At 48.9% G+C, this 10,543-nt stretch overlaps 1 long non-coding RNA gene and 1 pseudogene across 1 annotated transcript in view; both read left to right on the top strand.

Annotated features, from left to right (window-relative positions):
* Window positions 1-10,543, top strand: part of LOC149864968 (uncharacterized) — a 271,749-nt gene that overhangs the window by 90,295 nt on the left and 170,911 nt on the right. The gene's annotated exons all lie outside the window — the stretch shown is intronic.
* The window catches only part of LOC149864969 (ADP-ribosylation factor 3 pseudogene), a 45,578-nt pseudogene continuing 39,286 nt past the window's right edge, over window positions 4,252-10,543 (top strand).

The raw sequence follows: 10,543 nt of genomic DNA, 5'->3' as shown, positions 1-10,543 counted from the left end.
GCTGGGGGGTGCTCGAGTATGGCTGTCTGGTACATAGCCAGCATGGGCTGTGTGTTTGCTTCCTCTTCCTGTTCCTCCCCAAGGTCTCTGGGATTTGCAGTCCACAATCACAGCAGCAGGACTCTGCAGGGTTGTTCATCACTTCCTCTTCCTGCTTCCAGGTGCCTCTGGGATTTGTAGTCCACTGTCATAGCCCACACTAAATAAGCAGGGCAGGGCAGCTCTCTACTCAGGGGAAGGGAAGTTTAACCCTCCTCCCTGGCCCCAGACCCCTGCCAGGTTTTGCACTGGGGGGGGGGGTAGTGAGGCCTGTGAACCAGCCCTCACTGCTCCAGCTAGGGAGCAGAGGGGCAGGGCCAGCCAGTCTTGCTCTCTGGAGCAGAGAGCATAGTCTAGCACAGGGCTGCAAATCATGCTGGGATGCTGGGGGACTCTGATTTAACTTAAATCAGGAATGGGTCTGGGACAGAAGTCTCATGAACTGGTTTTAAAAGATTAAACTAGTTAAGTCTGATACAGCATTTAACCAAGTTTATCTTAAACCAATTTTGGTCATTTTGAAACTGGTTTATGTAAACTGAAATTTTGTTCTGTTACAGGTTTAAACCAGTTTTTGGTCACTTAAATCAGTGTCTGAACCATTGTACTTTGTCCTAGGAGAAAATGATTTCTCTTGGCACTAACGCAATGTCTGTTTGTAGCCTTTGTCACTGTTTACCACCTAGTAAAAGTTGGAAGTCAGACAGAATATCATGAAGAGATTTTTTTTCCAAAAACTTAAATTTTTCGATGTTAAAAATTTAAAAGAAGATATATTTTGGTAGCAAGACTCTGCATAAGGAAAAAAATCCAACCCATCCTTATAGAACCAACAATCTTTTAGTCAGTGCAGATGTAATTAAGGATCTTCTGGAAGGGCTAGACATTTTTAAATCTGCAGGTCCAGATGCCCTCCACCCAAGGGTGTTGAGGGAGCTGGCAGGGGTCATTGCAGAGCCCTTGGCCCAGCTGTATGAGCATTTGCGGTCATCTGGGCAGGTGCCAGGGGATTGGAAGCTGGCTAATGTGCTCCCAATTTTCAAGAAAGGGAGGAAGGAGGACCCAAGTAACTATAGGCCTGTAAGCTTCACTTTGGTGCTTGGGAAAATCTTGGAGAGAATCATCAAGGAGCACATCTGTGGGGGGCCAGCAGGGGAGATCATGCTTAGGGACAATCAGCATGGGTTCATCAAAGGCAGGTCCTGCCTGACTAACCTGATTGCCTTTTATGACCAGGTAACTAAATCCTTGGTTGATGGTGTCACTGTGAACGTAGTCTTTCTAGACTTTAAGAAGGCCTTTGACACTCTCTCTCACCCCATCCTCATCAATAAATTAAGCGACTGTGGCATTGATTCCTACACAGTTGGATGGGTAAAAAACTGGCTGATGAGGTGCACCCAGAGAGTACTGGTGGATGGGTTGTACTCAATCTGGCGAGATGTGAGCAGTGGGGTACCCCAGGGCTCAGTCCTCAGGCCTGTATTGTTTAACATCTTCATCAGTGACTTGGACAAGGGGGTGGAAAGCACGCTGTCCAAGTTTCCTGATGACATGAAGATGTGGGGCGAGGTGGACTCACTTGAAGTGAGAGAGAGGCTGCAAATAGACTTAGACAGACTACAAAAGTGGGCAGATGAGAATAGGATGTGGTTCAACATAGACAAATGCAGGGTGCTGCACCTTGGGAGAAGGAAACCATAGCATACATATAGGCTGGGGAGTTCCCCTCTTGAAAGCACAGAGGCGGAATGGGATCTTGGAGTCATTATTGACTCCAAGATGAACATGAGCCTCCAATGCCAGACCGCAGCCAGCAAGGCCAGCCATACCTTGTCAAGCATCCAAAGATGCATCTCAAGCCGGTCCGGAGAGGTGATACTCCCCACTATGCGACTTTGGTCAGGCCGTAATTGGAGTACTGCATCCAGCACTGGGCGCCGTACTTCAAAAGCGATGTGGCCAACCTGGAGAGGGTTCAGAGGAGGGCCACCCACTTGGTGAGAGGGAAGCAGGACAGGCCCTATGAGGAGAGACTGAGGGACCTGAACCTGTTCAGCATCAGCAAGAGAAGGCTGAGGGGGGACCTGGTGGCTGCCTACAACTCATCAGGGGAGATCAACAGCAAATAAGTGAGCCCTTTTCTCTCCAGCACCACCTGGGGTGACAAGGAACAATGGTAATAAGCTGATGGAGAATAGGTTTAGGTTATAGATCAGAAGGCAATATTTTACAGTTAGGGTGGCCAAAATCTGGAACCACCTTCCCAGGGAAGTGGTCCTTGCCTCTACCTTGGGCAAATTCAAGAGGAGGTTGGATGATCACCTGTCTGGGGTCTTGTGAACCCAGCATTCATTCCTGCCTGTGACAGAGGGTCAGGCTAGATGATCTGTTCAGGTCCCTCCTGACCCTAGCTACTATGAAACTACTATGAAACTATGAAAACTGCATTAGAGTATTTTACACTTTTTATTGATGTTATGTTTTGCTCTCTTCTACCAGTGAAGCCAGTTGACATAGTAGAAAGTGTTTCTTGGGGTAGTAATGGAGTGGAATTGTAACAAAATAGCTTTTTAGTTTTTCTTAAAATTGTTCTATTGTGATTTCAAGATTCAGTTCATCATGTACCCGGACAGAAAACATACCCTGTAAAGCCTTATAAAGTCTAGTAGGCTATGGCAGTAGGATCCATATTGCTTACTCTCCTGTAGCCCTGTGTCTCTTGCATCTTTACTGCAATCTCACATGGGCACTTATCTAAGGGCTGCAGGCGTTGCCTTAAAGTGATCTCTTACATATTATCTATTGGCTGGCTTAGGTGTTCTTCTGCTCAGTCTGCTGAGTCGTATACCAGCCTCTCTTGATTTAGAGCAGGGGTTCCCAAACTGTGGTATGTGTACCCCTGGGGGGTTGCAAGCCATCTCTGAGGGGTATGTGAGAGAAATTGTAATGGTGAATTTAATTTTCATTATAATAATTGGTATTGAATGGGGTTAAAATATCAAATGTATGCTGGTAGGGGTACACAGGCAGCTGGTAAATCTGAAAAGGGGTACACAATAAGAAAAAATTTGGGAATGTCTGATTTAGAGTATAGGAAACATAGACCATGTAGACATATTAAGCACACTGTGGTGCTCTTGGGTTCACTATAGAGCTCTCTGGCCTTGTGAACTAGAAGTAGTGTCTCTGCAGAGTGTGAGGACTAGGCTGAAGCACCATGTGCAATCCTCCCCATTTTATCTGGACCCTTCATTCTCCCCCTGTGGCACCACCTAGTTCAATTTGTTTACATTTGCTAGCTTCCTGTAGCACATGCTGCTATCTGTCCTTTTTTCTTCATCATTGGTTTGTCCAGCCCTCACCAGTGCTTCACCCTCATTACACAGCAGTGGAAATGGCCTCATACAACAAGGAAGTCATTGTAAAATCCCATGAAAGGGTGCTTCAACGTGGCTTAATCTGGAGTTCTTATACCTGGTGCAGTGATTGTTCCTGCCTCGTACACTCTGCTCCTGGGATCTATTACTCAACCTATTTTCCATGGTACCTGAAGTTGTCAGTGTGCAGCTATATTCTCAGTACAATTAGCAAGCAGTTCTGTAATGTGGGTTGAGTGAGCAGGGCATGTGCCACAGTCACTGCCTAAGAGGAAGAATGCCAGAAGGCCATGGAGGAAGTGCCTCACCCTCCCACCCCATGCACTGTCTGCACAGAGGGCTTTAGCAAGCATCCAGTACAGGCAGTATGCATCATGGAGTGCAAGGCATTATGGCAATTATGATTTTTGTAGAGCAGCAGTGGAGTTTGCTGCTCCTGTGGGGAGAATGGACCCCCATTTTTGCCACCAATATAAGCCTTTGTTTTGCTTTTTTGACATGGCTTCAGTGGCAAAAAATGGGGTGAAAGTTTCCCTTCAGTGGCAGTGAATTACCAGACTACATAGACTCATCTGGCCCTCTGACTATTGCCCCATGCTGCTCATCCATGTGAGCACCAATGATACTGCCAGGGGAGATCCTGAGTGTATCAAAAGTGACTACAGGGCTCTGGGTGCAAGGATGAGGGGGTCTGGGTGATCAGGAAAGGTCCTGGATGATTGGAAAAGGGAAATCATAGTACCCATATTTAAGAAAGGGAAAAAGGAGGACCCAGGGTGTGGTGGGCCAGTAGCGGGTGCTCCTGTGTTGAGCCACACACCTTTCTGTGCCTGGCAACCTTCTAGGTGCTGAGCGCCTCCCGGGGGGTGCCTCATGTCTCACCAACCACCTTTCTGGAGCACACCTGTTAGCCTGGGGGTATTGCTGCCACCACCCAGGGATGGGCTTGATCCTGGCTCAGTGCAAAGTCAACCAGGGGGATGGTCGGATGGATGAGCCAAGAGGGGTGTCTGTGCTGTGCCAACAGGACCATGGGCAACATCTCTGGCAACCTTCTGAAGAGTCTGATCAGCAAGAAGGAGATATGCATCCTGATGTTGGGGCAGGATGCTGCCGGCAAGACTACCATCCTCTACAAGCTGAAGCCAGGTGAGATTGTCACCACCATCCCCACCATTGGGTTCAATGTGGAGACAGTCAAGTACAAGAACATCAGCTTCACTGTGTGGGACATGGGTGGTCAGGACAAGATCCAGCCCCTCTGGTGACACTACTTCCAGAATACCCAGGGCCTGATCTTCATAATGGTAAAAGTGGGATCTGAAGAACCTTCTGTATTGAAGGGATAACTTGGGGAAGGGAATAGAATCACTGAAAACCCTTGAGTAAACAATCTCTAATTTGGCATCGGGTCAGCTGGACAGTGTAGATAGCTAGGATGGTGGACGAGTATGACCACATGATGGTGGCTGACTTGAGAGAGATGATGAAAGAGAGAGGCCTTCCAGTGAGGAAGGAGCAAAAGAGAGAACACCTAATTAAGATCTTGTGCGATAATCACCAGGCTACAAGATCACCTCTGCGCATCCATACAGAACCCACTGGGGGTGCTGAGGGGCCATCCTCTGCATGGGACTTCTAGAAATACCAGCTGCAGCTAGAAGCTACGGAGTGATAACACAGGTTCAAGCATGAGCTAGAGTTGAAAAGAATGGAGTTGGAGGGTTAGGACCAGCGTGAGGAGGTACAGCATGAGCATGAGAAGTCCAGCACCAACATGAGGCAAAGGCCGAAGAGACAAGGCTCAAGCGTGAACACCATCTTGCAGCACTCTGGATGCAGTCAACTGCTAGAACTACAGGCACCCAGCTGGAACAAACTGCATCCCCTAGAATGAACACCCCAGTCTTCTCTCATTATAAAGACGGGGATGATCCAGAAGTGTTCCTAAGCAACTTTGAAAACCAAGCGTGCCGATGGAAGTTGCCAAAGGAAGAGTTCATGAAACACATGGCTGTTCTGGTTGAGGGTGACATGTCTGTTGTCCTGAACAACCTGCCCTTGGAATCAGTGGATAATTATGATGCCTTTAAAAATGCTGTGTATTCAAGGTTCAGGTTAGGACCAGATTATTTTGGGAAAAAATTCCAGAATGCCATCTGTCGCAGAGCACTCAGGTGCCCTGCACCTAAAAGCAGAAATGGCTCAGGAGAGACCCCTAGTCGTGAGAAGAGGGAGGCTCAACTGCCAGTCACCAGGGCAGCACAGGTGCTAGTTCCTAGGGGAACCAAGGGAATCAGCTGACAGGAAGGGGCAGGGCTTGGCCCCTTCTTAAGCCCAAGCATGAGGCCAGGAGAGCAGTTCCCCTCTGGTGGCCAAGGAAGGGGGAGCTCGGCCAGTGCAGAGAGAAAGGAGAAGATAGACTGCATGAGCATCCCCTGGTTGTGGCTATGAGTTGGAGTATTTTCCCGATAGGGATAGAACATTGTTTTGACTGGACAGTTTAGTTTTATGTTATAGCCTAGGGGCTTTATGGTTTTTTTGTGTTTACTGTTTTAACCAGAGGACCGGGTGAGGCTATTAGGGGTTGGAGGAGGCCTCATAGGAGCTCCATGGTAATGTGGGGCCCTGGTGCCAGAGAGGGCGCAGCATTTTGGGGGTGCATTGACCCCAGTCCTGGAGCGAGTGGGGATGGTGAGGAGCCCCGGAAGTAAAGGAGAGGGCCAAGGCATAGGGCAAACCATGTCAAATACCATCTGCAAGGCTTGGGCTGCGGTGTAGGGGAGGAAAAGGAGCCGCAGATAGTGCTCCCTGACACCGGGCATATAAAGTGGGCAGCCTTCCACTAATTACATCACTCAATCAATTAAGATCAAGGCATGGCAGGAGAGTAAGCAGGTGGTTAGCCCAAGACAGGAAGGCAGAGCCACCAACAGAAAGGCTCCAGCAGAGATACTCCTGTCACACCATCCCACAACCAGGGAAGTCTATGGTCATTGCAGCCCCAGGTGTGGGACTCACTCCTTAAATGGGCAGATGGAGCCAAGGCTGACAATAGAGAGAAGGTGCTAAACCTCATAGCACTGGACCAATTTTATCACCACTGTCTGAAGGAGATTAAAACCCTAGTTAAAGACAGGGCCCCCAAAACCATCCAAGAAGCTGCTGAAATTGCAGACCAGCTGTTGCTAAATCATGAGGGGCTGGACAAGAAGCCTTTCTACTTTGGGAAGGAACAGAAAGTGTTCCAAAAAGGGGGAAAGGGAAGGCCAGGCCCAAAAACAGAAAGAGGGCCATCTCCTGCTGAGCGCAAGGTGGCCCCAGATTCAGAAAAACCACCCAATTCAGAAAAGGGGTTGCTATAACTGCAGGGAGCTGGGCCACATCAAGCCAAACTGCCCAAACCTAAGCAACAAACCCAAGCCAATCAGACATGCAACAGCTGTAAGCAGTGAGGAGGGGGACCCGAGCCACTCTGAGAGGCATACCTGTTGCTACAGGATTACAAAGGGAAAGGAGGTGACAGCCACCCACCAGACTAACATAATGTTAGACAGGAGAACCCTTGTCAGGGAACTGGACACAGGGGCCAGTGTGTCATTAATCAATGCCAACCTTGTTTCACCTGCAGATATAGTCCTGGGGAGGACCCTTACCATTCTAGGGGTGGGGCCCCAGCCATTTGAGGTACCGGTAACCCATCTCCCCATCGAGTGGAGTGGCTGTGGGATGTGCATAGAACTGGGAGTGCTGGAAGGGGTCCTGTTCCCTTCCTGGTGGGACGTGATGTTTTGGAGCTAGAACACCTACAAAGAGAGGAGGCCCACCTCTGAGAGCCCTACTGTGTTAACGTGGTGACTCATCAACACAGCAGAAAGGTTAAGGTGGGAGGAGTGGAGACTTCCCAGGGCCTGGTCACCCAGTTGGCTACAGAGGCAGAGGGGAAGAAGGGAGAGACTCAGACTCTCTCTGACTGCAACCAGCCACCAGCCATTGAGGAAACTAACAACTTCGAGGTTGGGTTAAGTGACAGTCCCAGGGAGGAGTCTGGTCAGTCACTGGTAGAGGAAACTGAGACTCTTGGAGAGAAGTTAGATGACAACGCCGAGAGTGAAGGTGCACTCTTTACAGGAGCTTCAGAACTCCCGATGATTGATTAGCCAGGCACGAGAAGTTCAAGTAGGAGGTTCTAGGGGACCCCAGCTTGGAAGAACTCCAGCAGATGGCTCAGGAGCAAGAGACAGAGTTCACCCCAGATAAGAGGGAATAAATGGTCTGGGATAAGGGACTCCTATATCAGCTGTGAGTACCGAAGGACCATGCCGAGACATGGGAACCCTGTCGCCAGCTCATAGTACCTCATAAGTTCAGAGAACAATTGCTTTCCATAGCTCATGATTTACCTGGTCTCATGAGCAGGAATGGACATGCCAGCAGCTGCAAGTGAACTTTTATTGGCCCAGGATTGCCCAGAATGTGATGGCAGTCACTCATCGTGGTGCCCTGTGACCAGTGGGGTCCCTCAAGGCTCTGTCCTTGGACCCATCCTGTTCAACATCTTCATTAATGATGTGGACATTGGAGTCAGGAGTGGACTGGCCAAGTTCGCCTATGACACCAAACTTTGGGGCAAAGCATCCACGCCAGAAGATAGGCGGGTGATCCAGGCTGGCCTGGACAGGCTCAGCAGATGGCCAGATGAGAACCTGATGTTGTTTAACACTGAAAAATGCAAGGTTCTCCACCTTGGGAGGAAAAGCTGCAGCATCCTTATAGGCTCGGCAGTGCTACGTTGGATAGCACTACAGAAGAAAGAGACTTGGGGGTCATCATTGACCACAAGATGAACATGAGCCTCCAATGCGATGCTGCAGCTAGTAAAGTGACCAAAACGCTGGCTTGCATCCATAGATGCTTCTCGACCAAATCCCAGGACATCATTCTCCCCTTGTACTTGGCCTTGGTGAGGCCGCAGCTGGAGTACTGCATCCAGTTTTGGGCTCCACAGTTCAAAAAGGATGTGGAGAAGCTTGAGAGAGTCCAGAGGAGAGCCACGCACATGATCAGAGGTCAGGAAAACAGATCTTACGATGACAGGCTGAGAGACATGGGACTCTTTAGCCTGGAAAAGCGCAGGCTCAGAGGTGATCTGATGGCCACCTATAAGTTTATCAGGGGTGACCACCAGGATCTGAGGGAATGTTTGTTCACCAGAGCACCCCAAGGGATGACCAGGTTGAATGGTCATAAACTCCTGCAAGACCTTATCAGGCTGGACATAAGGAAGAATTTCTTTACTGTCCAAGCCCCCAAGGTCTGGAACAGCCTGCCATTGGAGGTGGTTCAAGCACCTACATTGAACACCTTCAAGAGTAAATTGGATGCTTATCTTGCTGGGATCCTATGATCCCAGCTGACTTCCTGCCCTTTGGGCAGGGGGCTGGACTTGATGATCTCCCGAGGTCCCTTCCAGCCCTGATGTCTATGAAATCTATGAAACTACTGCAGATCTTGCAAGATGTGCCAGCAGACAGGCAAAAGTGAGGACAGGCTCCCCTACAGCCCTTCCGTATCATTGATCAACCCTTCCAATAAGTGGGTATAGACATTGTGGGCCCACTGAGGCATAAGATTCATAGAGGGAAGAAATACATCCTCACTAGTGAATTTCTCTACTCCTTATCCAGAGGCAATTGCCTTGACCGCCACCAAGGCAGCTGTAGTTGCTGAAGCCCTGACCAAGATCTTCTTTCAGCTGGGTTTTGCTTCTGAGATCCTGGCTGACAGGGGTGGGAACTTCCTGCAGAGGTGATGAAGTGCCTGTGGGAGTGCTGTGGGGTGAAACACCTCAAGACCACAACCTACCACCCTCAGATAAATGGGTAGAAATGTTCAGTGGGACCTTGAAAGGTATGCTAAAGGCCTATGTGGACTCTAACCCCAATGGGTGGGATGAGAAACTTCTGAATTTGCTCTTTGTCTACCAGGAGGTACCCCATAAGTCCACTGGGTTCTTGCCATTCTAGTTGATGTTCAGAAGGTGAGTTAAGGGTCTTCTTGATTTGGTGAGAGAAGAGTGGGAAGGGAAAATCTCTTCCACTAAGACCTCCATGGTAGAATACATGCTCCGCTTTTGTCAGAAGCTAACTGACCTGATGAAGGTGGCACAAGACTTCCTGGCCCAGGCACAGGAGAAGCAAAGGCCTGGTATGATGAAAAGACTTGCTTACATACCTTTGAATGAGGTGATAAGGTCATGGTTTTCTTGTCACTAAAGACAGACAAGCTGCAAGCAGCTTGGAAAGGCCCCCATGTCATCCTGGACAGGCTGGACAGTGTGACCTACGTAGTGACCAGGAGTGGGGAAAAAGCCTAAGATATGCTTAAAGAACATGCTTAAACCATACTTTAGTAGAAGTGATGTGGTATTCTGGATTTCCCCAGTAGAAGGATCACCTGAGGATTCAGAGGAGCAATCATGTATGGTGACTGGGATGGAGAGGCAGGAATAGAAGAACTCCGCCTGCTAGATCATCTGCCCTTCCAGGATAAGGACAAGCTACTCACAGCATTCAAGGACTTTGAGATAGTGTTTTCCAACAAACCAGGTGAAATGAACCTGGCAGTACACTCTATAGACACAGGCAGTCATTGCCCTATCCAATCCAGACCTTGCCCAGTTAATGGAAGGTGGTTGGGTGCAGTGAGGTGCGTGGCTCAGTGCAGGAGCAGCTCCTACTGACCCACCACACAAGGAACTACAGACCAATCAGCATCACCTCAGTCCCTGTAAAAATCATTGAACATATCCTCAAGAAATCCACTTCTAAGCACTTGGAAGAGAGATAGGTGATGAAGAACAGTGAGCATGGATTCACCAGGGGCAAGTCATGCCTGGCAAACCTGATTGCTTTCTATGATGAGATGACTGGTTCTGTGGATGTGAAGAAACCTGTGGATGTAGTATACTTTGATTTTAGCAAGGCTTTTGGTCTCCCACAACATTCTCCCAGGCAAGCTAAGGAAGTATGGGCTGGATGAATGGACTGTAAGGTGGATAGAAAACTGGCTGGAGCATCAAACTCAGAGAGAAGTAATCAATGGCTCAATGTCTAGTTGGCAGC

This window comes from Crocodylus siamensis, chromosome 5 (assembly GCF_052110815.1).
Source record: "Crocodylus siamensis isolate JL-2025a chromosome 5, ASM5211081v1, whole genome shotgun sequence".
Lineage (NCBI taxonomy): Eukaryota > Metazoa > Chordata > Crocodylia > Crocodylidae > Crocodylus > Crocodylus siamensis.
The sequence above is the reverse complement of the archived record's forward strand: the minus strand, read 5'-3'. Positions and strand labels throughout refer to the sequence as shown.